We start from the raw sequence: 15,302 nt of genomic DNA, 5'->3' as shown, positions 1-15,302 counted from the left end.
TGCAAAATATACAAACTGGATTAATGGCTTTGGGTGTATTTGTTCCCACATGTGTTCTACTCTTGATTTTTGTTAGAAAGTGTCTTTCTTGGTAATCAGAGAATCTTATTAGCATGGAAATTATTCGTAATTCTAGGAGCTATTACTGGAAGAGATGGGATCCATCAGAGTATGGAAGAACTTACCAGGAAAGTATAGAAACAAAGTTCTTTTTTTTTTTTTTTTTTTTTGCGGTACACGAGCCTCTCACTGTTGTGTCCTCTCCCGTTGCGGAGCACAGGCTCCGAACGCACAGGCTCAGCGGCCATGGCTCACGGCCCCAGCCGCTCCGCGGCATGTGGGATCTTCCTGGACCGGGGCACGAACCCGTGTCCCCTACATCAGCAGGCGGACCCTCAACCACTGCGCCACCAGGGAAGCCCCAAAGTTCTTTTAACATATCTTAAGAAAAAAAGAAGCATTTCAATGTTATTAAGTGGTTTGAATCTGGTCCTCAGCTTACTTTAGCTACTTATTTGATCAAATATCCGTTACCAGCATTCTCATTTGTGCCCGTAGATCAACTATTAGATCAACCATGTACTAAAAGAGGAAAGGCTATGTTCACTGTGTGGAAGCAAACCCTTATTAACTCAATAATCAGTTTTTGAACACTGAGGTAAATGTATTTGTTCAGTGTTGGCTACTGCCTTGTTATTTTTAAGCCAGTAGTAAGTGATATTCCTTTAACCAGAGTATGAATTCCTTTGCAAATAGTTGAAAAAGACTAGATGCGCTTCCCAGAAACAGCATTTTATTCCCCAAAGTTATGTCAATTTGTAAGATTATTAAGCCTAATGATTAGTTTTTTCAGCCTTCACTGTCTTTGATGCTCTTCTCTTAATTTTTAAAATTGTTAGCGACAGATACTCCAAGGAATGCTTACAATTCTGATTTGATTATTGCTTGCCTTCTTTATTCCACACAGAAAGAGTATGTGGATTAAACTCTAAGGCAGCTCCAAAATTACTTTATTAACTGAAACCGAACATCATTATTATTTTAAGAAAAGCAAATTGAAAAAAAAAAAAAAAGCCCTAAAAGTACAAAGTTATTTATAGTTTTTATGTAACATTGGACATTTAGTAACACAGCTTAATGGGTTTTATACAGTGACTTTCCACTCATTTTACGATTTGATTGGAACATTAAAAAGCTTTGACTAACTCTGACAGTTTTTGACAGCTGGCACTTACAGAAGAAGAATTTATTACATTTTTCCTTCAGGATTGATACTCTAGCTGGCTAATTGATGAGAGTACTTAATCGTTTTGGAAAATAATCCAGCTTCCACATGATGGCCCAAATAAAGGAAAAAAATGTAGCCTGTGAAATCTGCTTCTGCGTTCACAGATCTTCTCCTCCTAGGACCCAGTATTGCCAGCTGTTGCATGGGACTGACTATTTAAACTGTAAATTTCAAAAGGCCAGTGCTTATCTTGCTTCCTGTATTAGTTAAGGAAATAATCCAACTTTAAAGGTTGTCCTTTAAGAAGAATCTTATAATAGGATAATGTCTTTTCTGTTATAAATCTATTAATAACTGAATCCAAGATCATGTATTTTCCCGGTCCAGAAGGTGTAGCAGAATTGTCTTAGAACATTGTTCGAAGGCATATGGAAATTAAACCAGATCTCAGGAAATTGTAGAACATTTAACTTTCTTCTTTAGATTAATATTTTCTATCATTTTGCTTTAATGCAGCAGACAGCAGTAATAAAAGAAGCCATTTCATTAAACTATCAAATAATTAGTTTATATAACATATATAATTTGGGGGGAAAATTTTAAGCTCTGTGAATTTTCCAAGTGTGTTTCTTAAGTTTTTAGGCTAACGTAATACAAAGAACTTTTTGGTAATTTGAGTAAAGGAAGAGACTGAATCTGTTGCTCAAACTAAAAATATATAAATTTGCAGCATTCTTCTGAATTGATTTTGAAAATATGCACAAATGGGTAACTTGCTAAAGCTGCCTTTACAAAGGCAAAAATCAAATTTGTATTGAAAAATGACTTCTCATGGAGATGTGTGTCTTAGTCTTATAGAAACCTCCTTGTCTCACACAGGCATTCACCCAACATTAGTGACTAATAATAAGTGTGAATCAAAGACTTGTTTCTACAAAGGGTTCTAGGCGCTTATATCATTCCTCTTACTTGGCAAGAAGGAGTGTTTAGCCCTAGGGAGTGAGTAAGTTAGCACCACCCTGATGATTAACTTTCCTTAAACTTGGTTATATCAATAACTTCTCCATTGTTGTGGTAAAGGTGAGATCTAGCTTATATATACAATGAATCCTTCTTTTTTAAACAATCCATGGCAGCCAGGAGAGAAATAAAGTTGTACTTTTATTAAATATGTAATTGTTTCCCTACTCAGGAGAAGCTGCTAGCCTGAGCTCCTCCTCCGTTTCCTTTTAATGAGAGCAGTTTAATTAGAGCTCTTTGATGTGTGGCAGCCAGGCACGAGGTGACTTTTGTCTGGGGAGGATGGAGAGGGATCGTTTAAAGTTATGTGTATCAGTCTTTGACCCTTCTGTCTGAAGACAATCTTAAAAAGAGAATATTGTCTGTAACTGTCATTTAGTCTCATCCCATCCTTGCAAAAGAAGTCAAAAACTAAAGCACAGAATCCAAACAAGTATTTTTTTAAAGACTTAGACAAACATGCTTTCTGCTCCCATGCTCCCTCTTTTGGCAAACTGTAAGTACTTTCTCAGCAAATACCGATAATTTCACAATTTCCTTTCTAGAATTGCTAAGAGACTTGAGTCAACAAATTTGGTTTCAGAACACAAAATTCACTGTTCAGAACACAGAAGGAAATTAAAGATTTCTGCTTTTCAGTGAAAGTATTCGTTTCCACCTCAGTTCAGAGTGTTAATGGCAAGTTCCTGGCAAGTCTGCTGCTTAACACTGCATGTGAGAAGCTGGTAAATAGGCATAGAGTTTTGGAGCTTGAAAGGAACCTCAGAATGAGTCATGTAGTCATTTATTAGATTGGGACCTTTGAGGGACCTCTTTCAGCCTCTCTACAGTGCAGAAATCAGGACGTTAACGCTTGTAGCAAATCACTTTCCAGCCTGGGTAGAGTAACCGCAATGCAGCTCACTCCTCACGAGGGAGCCTGTTCCATTGTTAAAGAGCACAGCCTGATTGGTTTATTGGTTCTAGAAGCGAAGCAGACTTACAGAGGAGGAGAAATTTTTTTCAACAGCAGTTAGGCAAAGCGAGATTGAACAAATTTTATTCCCTGTAATCTAAAGCTCTGTAATCATAATAATCATAATCATGATGATGATCATGCTAGCAGCTAACCCATTATTAAGCACTTGGTGTGTACCGGACACTGTCCTAAGTGCTTTATATGTATGAATCAATGTAAATCTCAAAATAATCCTGTGAGATACTATTATTCTCATTTTATAGATGATGAAACTGAGGCACAGAAAGGCTTTCACAGTATTACACAGCTAATAACTGTGGCAGAGCCAGAGTCTAAGACCTGTGCTCTTTACTACTGTGTTGTCCTGCAGTGTGACCCATGAATATACTGGTTATATATATCCATAAAGGTTAATGTCCATTTATAAACTATAATATGTGTGAAATTATTTTTATTGCTTTTTTTAATATTTATTTTTTTTTATTATTTTTTTTGGCTGCATCAGGTCTTAGTTGTGGCATGCAGGATCTTTTGTTGTGGCGCACGGGCTTCTTTCTAGTTGTGGTACAAGGGCTCCAGAGCACACGGGCTCAGTAGTTGTGGCGCAAGGGCTTAGTTGCCGCACTGCATGTGGGATCTTAGTCCCCGACCAGGGATCGAACCTGCGTTCCCTGCGTTGGAAGGTGGATTCTTAACCACTGGATCACCAGGGAAGTCCCTATTTTTATTGCTTCTTATAATGCTTTTTTAAAAATGTATTTGCTTACTGTACCTGAGGAACAAACTTTACTAATTTACTAAATGGTTAAAAATAAGCTCTACCAACCAGATGAGGGAATTATAGTAAAAATGATTGTCAAGTAAATACATAAAAGAAGCAATAGTTTTAGATACAGAGCAAATAGAAGCTTTATAGGTTATAATTTAAAACTTTCTCTGTGAAAGTCTTAAAATCATGTGTCTCCTGTTGCTGGACATTTAGATTGATTCCAGTTTTTTACTTTATGAGCAGTGCTGCAATGAAACTTAAAGATTGAGATACAATAAAATATTAAGCAAAACCACAAAATTTATTTAATTTGGTCAAATCCAGAATCCATTGAATAGTTTTATGGACATTTCTTGCCTTCATCTATGAAAATGCCAAGGCCAAACTAAAGAAATTAGCAAGATATTACTTGATTAATTGGAGAATGAATTTGTAAGTTCACTCATTTACTTATATGCAAATATTTATTGAGTATTTTCTGTGTGCCTGACACTGTGCTAAGTGCTAAAATGGAAAATGAACAAGACCTGGTTTTTGCTCTCAAAGAGCTTACAGTCTAGAACACTCTAATATTAGGCAGCAAAAAGAAAAGTTTTTTTAATCTATAGAACAAGGAGCTCAGAGGAAGAAGCAATTAATTCTAACAGGGGGGTTTGAGGAAAGATTAATGGAAGAGGTGGGACTGGAGCTAGATTTGTAAGAATAAGTTAAGATTTTGATAGGTATAAGAAAAGTGGAAGACATAAAGGCATTTAAGGACATGGCATTTTCAGGAAATGACAAGTCTAGAATGGCTCAGTAAGTTACCCAGTTGCATGGGGCCAGGGTAAGGAGTTCCTATTATGTGCTAAGCTCTTGTGCTCTGTAATTTGATATGCTGGGCATTCAGCTGGATTCTATGAAAAGGTACAGTACAAGTATAAGACATGGCCCCTGTCATTAACAGGAGTAACAACAATACATTAAACAACAGCAAATATATCGAATCCTAATAACCAAGTGCTAAATTTTGTGTGCTATCAAAGTTCAATCAAAACGGAGATCTAGGGAAGACTAAAAGGTCAAAGGGGAGTCCAGGAGGCTTCATCAAAGAGGGAGGAACGATCTGGGCCTGGAAAGATGAGTAAAATTTGGATAGGAACCAGTAATCGAAGGAGTTTACAGCACTGGATTATCCAGTAGGCAAACAGATGTACCCTGATATTTGATATTTCAGAAATCAGAGAAGTTTTCAGGGCTTCCCTGGTGGCGCAGTGGTTAAGAATCCGCCCGCCAATGCAGGGGACACGGGTTCGAGCCCTGGTCCAGGAAGATCCCACGTGCCACGGAGCAACTAAGCCTGTGCGCCACAACTACTGAGCCCGCGCTCTAGAGCCCGCGAGCCACAACTACTGAGCCCACGTGCCACAACTACTGAAGCCCGCGTGCCTAGAGCCCGTGCTCCACAACAAAGAAGGCACCGCAATGAGAAGCCTGCGCACCGCAACGAAGAGTAGCCCCCGCTCGCCACAACTAGAGAAAAGCCCGCATACAGCAATGAAGACCCAACACAGCCAAAAATTAAAAAATAAATTAATTTTAAAAAAAAAGAAGTTTTCATTAGAAAAATCAGAACTCAGACTTCCTTACACTCTTTTTAGGGTTTAGGGTCTCTAAAAGTTTCAATTTAACTTTTTGGAATGGGATCAAGAGTTAATAGTCCTATGGGAATTCAAAGGAAAAAAAAAAAAACACTGTGGGCTGGAGCAGTCTAGGCACGCTAGAGAAGGAGATAGTACAAGTTTCAACCATTCTGGAAGCATGGGTAGAATTTGGCTTAGGGAGGGAACAAGAGCTCCATGGGGAAGAGGAAGCCCCAAGAAAGGGATGCCCTGAGGTACAAGCCAGACAAGGCTGGAGAGAGTAAGAGAGTTGAAGCTGGAAACGGAGTTGGAAACCAAATTGCTGAAGGTTTTGAGTTGGTACACTTGTTGGCATTGTTCTTAATATCCCTGCTTCCTTTTGAACCCTTGATGAAATGAGAGATTCATACATTGTAGAGAATCACAAATTAATCATCTCCAAGAGAGACTACTATCATGGACTACGTTTGATTTGGTTTTTATGACAAAGGAGAGCAGTATAGGCAATAAGCCAGTTATTTGTTTCATTGTCTTTGGAGGAATATTTTTTACACTAACTCAGAAATTCAACATTTTATTCTTTGATTCAGTTTACAACTCTATCATCTCATCTATACAATCACGTTTTTGCTTCATGTCATATTTTCAGATATATGGAAAATATTTGCTAATTCAAAGGAGTTTAGGTGAGAAACAAATTTTTTTTTTTTTTTTATGCGGTACACGGGCCTCTCACTGTTGTGGCCTCTCCCATTGCAGAGCACAGGTTCCGGACGCACAGGCTCGGCGGCCATGGCTCACGGGCCCAGCTGCTCCACGGCATGTGGGATCTTCCCGGACTGGGGCACGAACCCGTGTCCCCTGCATTGGCAGGCAGACTCTCAACCACTGCACCACCAGAGAAGCCCACAAAATATTTTAAAGTTATATTTTTGTTGGGAGACATTTTTATAAGTTTATATGATTTCCTGTATATCTAAAAATGTGAGAAAAAAATTCAGAGCTGGTGTTTAACAGTGCTTGATTTCTTTTTCTTGAGAGTAGGAAAAAGAACTCTTTTATGTTGTAATAATTGACAAGTCGCTGAGGAGAGCCTCAGCCCTTGAAGAGACCCACTTGCTAGTGACTTGGCAGTGTCAAACAAATGTTCAACTTTTATTCTGACACTTCTTGAAGAATTTGATTGAAACTATATATGTCCAGATAACACTCAGCAAAGTGCCCTTCTTGCATTTGTTTCAAGATATATTTGGAAACAAGAGAGATGACCTTGGACTCAGCTGCTTTTCCAATTTAGGACTTCTCTCTGGGTCTAGTGAATAATATTCTCCAACATTGAAAATTCAACAAATGGAAAAAACATTTTAGTTACTATATGCCATAAGTCCTATGATAGAGAATATTTTTCCCCAGCAATATGTTCTGCCTCTAAAAGAATGATATATTTAGACCACAAGCTCTATATTAGCTTTCTAACCATCTACTTCAAAATACAGGAACACATTTGCTTTTCATCAGAGTGCCTTTTTATAAATCTAAATTGAGCTGTCCTTGCTTTTTAAAATATTTTAGCATCAAAGAAACAAAAAATAACGAGCAGTTAACCCTTCACCTTTGCTTTTTGGCATTCAGAATTTGTTCGGAAGCCAGGGTTCATTGTAGCTTGATGTAAGATCTAAAAGAAGACTTTGGAGGCTCTGACATCCCCGTCTAAGGTTATTGCCACCTGTCCAGATGACAATAGAAGTCCTACTAGTCTAGCCTCAAGCCTGAAAGCCAAGGTTAGCTTCCAAATGTATCTACATTTAGCCCATGGAGATGGATGGTTTCAACTGTCATTAAAGCGATATTCTTTCAGTTACCGTTTTGCATATTTTGGAGGTTTAAGCAGTTCCATTTTTAATTTGTTGTCACAGTCACAGGACAAGACTTAGGTAACCTTTCTGATAAAGCAATTTTACTTTTAAGCAAATAATAACAACTGATCATTGTCCTACATGGCATATTACTGGGGATAGGAACGTTTTCTATTTTCATACGGTTTCCTAAGATGTTACAGTCAATCAGAGCATTTATAGAGATGATTATGTTGTTAGCAATAGTCTCCAGCATACACAATTCATTAATTACCAATAAAATGTTGTGTTAACACACGTGCACATGCTTACATGCACATGTAGAAATAGGGAAACACAACATATTATAATACTTCAAAGGATAGCTTGTTCTCGAGGATTCCTTGTTGCTTGATTTTGAATCAAGTATTATGTCAACTGTTAGCCACATGGTGAGTGATTTTTGCAACTATTACCACTTAAGCAAGATCCTGCAAGCCACTGCGCAGCATGGCCTTAAAAAAATAAATAAAATTTTTTTGCACCAGCATTACTTTGCAGTTTCCTAATTCAAAAGTGGTGACTTATATTTTTTTTATTTTTTTTTTATTTTTTTTATTTATTTATTTTTTTTTGTGACTTATATTTTTAATCTGATATTTACTTCTTTATAAAAACAGGTTTTGCATGAGTGTGGCTATCCTGTGTACATTTCCATTATTATTATTATTATTTATTTTATTTATTTATTTTTTTTTTTTTTTTGCGGTACACTGGCCTTTCACTGCTGTGGCCTCTCCCGTTGCGGAGCACAGGCTCCGGACGCGCAGGCTCAGCGGCCATGGCTCACGGGCCCAGCTGCTCCGTGGCACGTGGGATCCTCCCGGACCGGGGCACGAACCTGTGTCCCCTGCATCGGCAGGCGGACTCTCAACCGTGCCACCAGGGAAGCCCCTATTTCCATTATTTTATTGATGTTGAACCAGATCAATTGCTATAGTCACCACAGGGCCCTAATTAAGTATATAAGAGCTCGTAGTACCCAAGCTAATTGATTTTATAGGATGATCAGTGAAGTTTGCTTTTCCTGGTGCCAGAGATTCCTCCAATTGCACAACTTTTGAACTGTGCTTTTTAAAGATACAAAAAAAGGAAATAAGGTGATATTTTACAAAGTATTCCTAAGATCTGTAGTGCTCAAGCAAGATTTTAATGAGGGAAAAGTCTCAGAGAAAAGGTAATTTTAAGTAATACAGAGATTAAATGTGAGTTTTGCTGAATGTTTTCATAAAATATTATCTTTCAAATGTATGTTTTCTCATCCTTCTTCTAAAAACATATACAAAACTTTGAGCCAAAGAGTCAGAATATTCCTACATGGTTTGTGCTTATTAAGTTTGTCGGTATGTTTCAGGAGCCCTTTTCTCTCTACCCAGCTCTCCTTATTCTCAGGTATTCTTTTTTTTTTTTTTAGCATCTTTATTGGAGTATAATTGCTTTACAATGGTGTGTTAGTTTCTGCTTTATAACAAAGTGAATCAGCTATACATATACATATATCCCCATATCTCCTCCCTTTTGCGTCTCCCTCCCACCCTTCCTATCCCACCCCTCTAGGTGGTCACAAACCACCTAGCTGATCTCCGTGTGCTATGCAGCTGCTTCCCACTAGCTATCTGTTTTACGTTTGGTAGTGTATATATGTCCATGCCACTCTCTCACTTTGTCACAGCTTACCCTTCCCCCTCCCCATATCCTCAAGTCCATGCTCTAGTAGGTCTGTGTCTTTATTCCCACAAGAGACCTCCCAGCTCCACGTAACATCAAACGGCGAAAATCTCCCAGAGATCTCCATCTCAACACCAAGACCCGGCTTCACTCAACAACCAGCAAGCTACAGTGCTGGACACCCTATGCCAAACAACTAGCAAGACAGGAACACAGCCCCATCCATTAGCAGAGAGGCTGCCTAAAATCATAATAAGGCTACAGACATCTCAGGTATTCTTAAGCAAATCAGAGCATTGTTGATGTTCCGTAAGTATTCGTTGCTTAAGAAGTAGTATCTCTCTGTTAACTTCCTAAGACAGGAGAGATTTCTAGCAACTACAAAATCAATATATTTTTCTAAACTAAATTCATATCCAGCTATCTGTAGATTTATATAGAATCTGGTCCAAATATTTGCAGTACAATCAAATCAAAGGTTTCTTTGTTTTCTTTTTCTTATCATGCCTAAATATCTTACCTTGATGTTGTTGGTACAGAATCCAGATGTGTTGATTTAATGAAGGCAGATCTAATATGTTCCTAGTTAAAACTCAATTTAACATCTTTATTTTTTTTTTATCTCTGACCCTCTCCATCATTTTTTTCCTCCTTGTTTATGTGTATCATTCCCTTACTCTTCAAAACTTTCTTTTTTCGTATCTCAGACACACATTCTCTTGCCACTAGTAAGTTTACTTTTAGAGCATTTTTCAAAATATTTTGCATTAAAAAAAATACACACCGTGGTGATGATTGTACAACTCTGTGAATATACTAAAAAATAGTGAATGTGTGCGTAAATCACTAAAGTGATTTAAATCACTTTAAATTGGTGAATTTTATGCTATGTGAATTATGTCCCAATAAAGCTGTTAAAGATAAAAATACAAGATCAGTGTAACAAAATTCAGATAATATCAAAGAATAGTAGTTTAAAAAAATAAACCCTCACCTGTCTCAGTCTTCTCACTTCTCAGAGGTATGTCCACAGTTAGGTTTTAGAATATTCTTCCAGACATTTTAATTGCATACACAGGCACATATATGTATTTACAGCCTTTTAAAATTGTATACAGAAAGGGTTATATTCACTATTCTGAAACTTGCTTTTTGCACTAAACAGTAAATTATAATCATATGTACATATAGAGCTATCCTACTCTTTTTTTTTTTTTTTTTTTGTGGTATGCGGGCCTCTCACTGTTGTGGCCTCTCCCGTTACGGAGCACAGGCTCCTCCGGACGCGCAGGCTCAGCAGCCATGGCTCACGGGCCCAGCCGCTCCGCGGCATGTGGGATCTTCCCGGACCGGGGCACGAACCCGTGTCCCCTGCATCGGCAGGCGGACTCTCAACCACTGCGCCACCAGGGAAGCCCCTCTCCTACTCTTAATAGTTGCAGAATATTCCACTATATAGCTGTAGAACAGTTTAATTAACAAATTCCTTATTGAACATCCTTCTGCTTACATCTTTGCACCCTTATGCAAGTATATCTACAAGGAAAAAAAAATCTTAGAAGTAGAATTGTTGGATTCAGAAGTATGTGCATTTAAAATTTTAGATAGATATTTAGATCAATAGATATTGCCAAATCACCCTGAAAAAAACTGGTGACAATTTGTAATCCCATCAGTCATGAATGACAGTGCCTAGTTTACTGTCCCCTTACCTATACTAGGTATATTAGCTTCATAACATCTCTGTCAATATGATAGACTTAAAGAATTATTTTAATTTGTATTTTTTTAATTATGTAAGGTTGAGTTTTTATGGCCTCTTCTTTAATTTTTTAAGTATTTTTTTCTAAATGAGAAGTCCATAATGTTAATTGTAGAAATTTTGAATACAGAAGATAATTAAAATAACCTGTAATCCCACCACCCAGGGATTATCACCATTTACAATTTTACTTCTAGTCTTCTTTCTGTGAAATTTATCTCATGATTATTTTTAACAAATAATGAAGCTTATTGGTAAAGGAATTTATTTTCGTATTTAAAATACACAGTTTACAAAATGAGGTTATAATACAGCTACTCAGACTACTGCTTTGAGCTCTTTTAATCAAGGTGCTATATAAACATTCAGTGGACTGAGCTCCCCTCTGCCAAGCTTTTGGGATCAGCTAGTGGAAAAATCATTAGCATTCTTTCCTTGACACTGTCCTGTCACTACCAGGGCTCAAACTGGATGAGATTTCCTAGGAGCCAATAGGTCTCTTAGTGGAGGAGAAGGAGCTCTATAATCCCTTAATGGCATGGAAGATAGAGGAATTCTTTTAAGGAATACCTTAAAGAACAAACACATTTTCTTTAAATATATGTCTATAAAGGAATATATTATATATATAAATATTGTATTATATATGTTTATGTGTGTATATGTAATCATTGTTCTCTCACACACACACATAAAACAGGAGATGAGATTGGTGAGCCAGGGTAAGAACCTTCAGAAAGTGTAGTAGACACCTGGGGAACAGTAAAATGCTTAACATATAGGGTCAGCCATTTAAAGATACAAGTCCTGTATGGTAATCATACATATCCTTATCTGATTCTCCTTTTGGACCATGCTGAATGCGGAATTGGTTTCTGTTCACAGTTGTATTTCCTGTGCCTACTTGCACATAAGCAACTTTGATCAGTTAATACTAGTTAAATGAATAATGAATGAATGAACGTAATAGAGTGTGACCTTGAGTAAATCACTTAATTGCTTTGGACCTCAGTTTCTTTCTCTGACAACTTCAAAGAATTGTTGAAAGGATCAAATAAGGTTATGTATGAAGGTGGTAGGTAAGACTGGGAGCCCTCTCCAAAGTGATTGTCTTCTCATTATTTTTACCGAGCTACTTACAGTCACCATTCAGGTAGAGCTTACTGTAGCAACTGCCCAAGTATCATCTTGATTAACCAGATAGAGAATAAAGTAAATATAATACAGCTCTGTAATTAGAAATAATCACTAGTATGTCCTGGAGACTTTGACATCTTACCCACTGCTTCATTCTCACTATTCAAAAGTATGTTATATAAATCTAATACTAGAACACTCATCAGGCTTAGGATAAAGTTTATAGAAAATGAATGTTGGGACTTCCCTGGTGGCACAGTGGTTGGGAGTCCGCCTGCCAATGCAGGGGACCCAGGTTCGATCCCTGGTCCGGGAGGATCCCACGTGCCGCTGAGGGGCTAGGCCCGTGCACCACAACTGCTGAGGCCCGCACGCCTAGAGCCCGTGCTCTGCAACGGGAGAAGCCACCGCAATGAGAAGCACACGCACTGCAGCGTTGAGTAGCCCCCGCTCACCAGAACTAGAGAAAGCCCAAGCGCAGCCACGAAGACCCAACGCAGTCAAAATAAATAAAATAAATTTATTTTTTAAAAACAAGAAAATGAATGTTGTCATGCCTTTAACACACAGAAATGCATATGTATGGAAAAATGCATATGTATGATTATTGTCTAAAAGCAGAGACGGTATCTCAGGAACGCACATAGTATAAGTATGGAATAGCTAGTAGCTGTTCTCAGAGTGACCCATTGTACATGATTGTAATGAACATCTGTCCTTTTTGGCTTATCTTGTATCAAATTGTCACAGTTCCAAGCAGTGGTTACATTTTAGAGTTAATGTGATGAAATAAAAAAATCTATGAAATATTTTGTGTATTACTCAAGATAGATTCTGTGACCTTTTAGGTTTGTTGAAAGAGGAAGCTAGTGTATTGTAAAACCAGTTAAAATAATACACTTGGAAGTATAAAGTAGCATCAGCTCATAGACCTTAGGGAAGATGCCTTACTTAGTGGCCAAGGCCCCAGAATTTCAATTTGTTTAGAAATAAATCTGTATAAAAACTTATATAAGTAGAAATATTTCTCAGTCCAGTCCTCTTTAATGTAATGCCATAATAGAGGCAAAAATAATAGACTAGCACATAAACTTTCCTTTTTTTCTATTTGTAACCAAAAGCATTGCATAATCAGGCAGGAACCAGGAAGTAAAAATAATCACAAAATTAAACCAAGTGATCTGTTTTCATTATACTCCAGCAGGAGTAAAAAGTAAAGATAAACACAAGCCAGCAAGTTTCTTTATCAAATTTGAAAATTCTTTCCATGTCAGTCATACCTTAATACAATAAAAATGAAATTTTTATTAAGGCTTGTAACTCAGCACTGTCCTTTTTAAACTTTTTAAATTATGGTGAAAAATACATAACCTAAAATTTACCATCGTAACCATCTTTAAGTGTATGGTTCAGAATATTCACATTATTGCACAATAGATCTCCAGAACAAACTGAAACTCTATACCCATTAAACACTAACTCCCCATCCCCCTTCCCCAGCCCCTGGCAACCACCATTCTACTTTCTGTCTCTGAATTTGACTACTCTAGGATCCTCATATAAGTGGAATCATATAGTATTTATCTTTTTATGACTGGCTTGCTTCACTTAGCATAATATCCTCAAGGTTCTTCCATGCTGTACCATGTGACAGGATTTCCTTCCTGCTTCAGGCAGACCATTGTCCTTTTTAATGTCATTTTTATGGTACAGTCTATTCTACTCTTAAACATCTTTGCAGGTATTGTCTATGTTAACGTCCCAGAGCATGATCAAGTACAGAATGATGAGAAGCAAGTTGAAATGCACATTTGGACTTCCAAATTATCTTGTCAAGAGATCAAAAGCGGTTATAAAGTGATTAAACAATGCAGGACTTAGTTTGAGAAAAACCTTAAAGACCTTTTGCAAGCCCCTTGTATTGAAGGTTTTTAGTTGCTTTGTTTTTCTAGAAATGTATTTGACCTATTACAACTTTTTTTGAAGTATCTTCTAAAAATATCTGCTGCTGGGTTATTTTTTTTCTTTCAAGCCTGCAGACATTTTTTCTCACTTCTTCAATTGAGTTAGCTGTATTCCTGTTTGTGAATAGCACTCCTCCCCTGTTCTGTCATAGCACAGCCTTATGTTCCTACAGTTCATTAAGGGAAAGCAGTCATCAACTAGATATTGTTAGATATTGTTAGATCACAGAACCTAACAATAATAATTTTTAAAAAGAAGCAGTTCATTCATTTTCAGTCTTCTTACCTTAATTTTTTAACAGCCTTATTGAGATATAATTTACATACCATACAATTCACCCATTCAAAAATTCAGTGATTTTCAGTACATCACCAGAGTTGTGCAACCATTACTACATTCACTTTAGGAACATCTCACCACCCTGAAAAGAAACCATGTACCTATTAGCAGTCACTGCCCATTTCCCCCAGATCCCCCCAGCCTGAGAAAACTACTAATCTACTTCTAGATCTATAGATTTGCCTATTCTGGAACTTCATATAAATGGAACCATACAATATGTGGTCTTTTGTGTCTGGCTTCTTTCCCTTAGCATAACGTTTTCAAGGCCATCCATGTCATAGTATGTATCATTAGACGTCATTACTTTTTTTTTATTGTGGGAAAATACACATAACATAAAATTTACCATCTTAACCTTTTTTTTTTTTTGGTGGGGGGAGGGGGTGTGCCGCACCACACAGCTTTCAGGCTCTTAGTTCCCCAACCAGGAACTGAACCTGGGCCCATGGCAGCAAAAGCACCAAGTCCTAACCACTGGACCACCAGGGAATTCCCTTAACCATCTTTAAATGTACATTTCAATATTTTAAATATGTCTACATTGGTTCTACAGCCAATCTCCAGAATTCTCTTCATCTTATAAAACTGAACTCTATTCCCATAAAACAGGAATTCCCCATTTTCCTTCTCCCACCCTCTGCAACCACCATTGTATTTTGTCTCTATGAATTTGACTCCTCAGGAACCTCATATAAGTTGAATCATACAGTGTCCTTTCTTGACTGGTTTGTTCCACTTAGCATAATATGCTCAATAACCTTGTCATTCATGTCATAGCATTTGTCAGAATTTCCTTTCTACTTCTTTAACTTTTTATGACTGAATAATACTCCATCATATGGCTATACCACATTTTGTTTATCCAGTCATAAGTTGACAAACACTTAGGTTATTTCCACTTTTTGGTTATTACAAATAACAGTATTATGAACATTC

General features: G+C 37.3%; 1 non-coding gene across 1 annotated transcript; it reads right to left on the bottom strand.

Moving 5' to 3' along the window:
- Window positions 1-14,782: 14,782 nt before the first annotated feature.
- Window positions 14,783-14,855, bottom strand: TRNAK-UUU (transfer RNA lysine (anticodon UUU)). The gene has a single exon. It is a non-coding gene; the product is annotated as a tRNA-Lys (tRNA).
- Window positions 14,856-15,302: the final 447 nt, after the last annotated feature.

This window comes from Orcinus orca, chromosome 15 (assembly GCF_937001465.1).
Source record: "Orcinus orca chromosome 15, mOrcOrc1.1, whole genome shotgun sequence".
Taxonomy (NCBI): Eukaryota; Metazoa; Chordata; class Mammalia; order Artiodactyla; family Delphinidae; genus Orcinus; species Orcinus orca.
The sequence above is the reverse complement of the archived record's forward strand: the minus strand, read 5'-3'. Positions and strand labels throughout refer to the sequence as shown.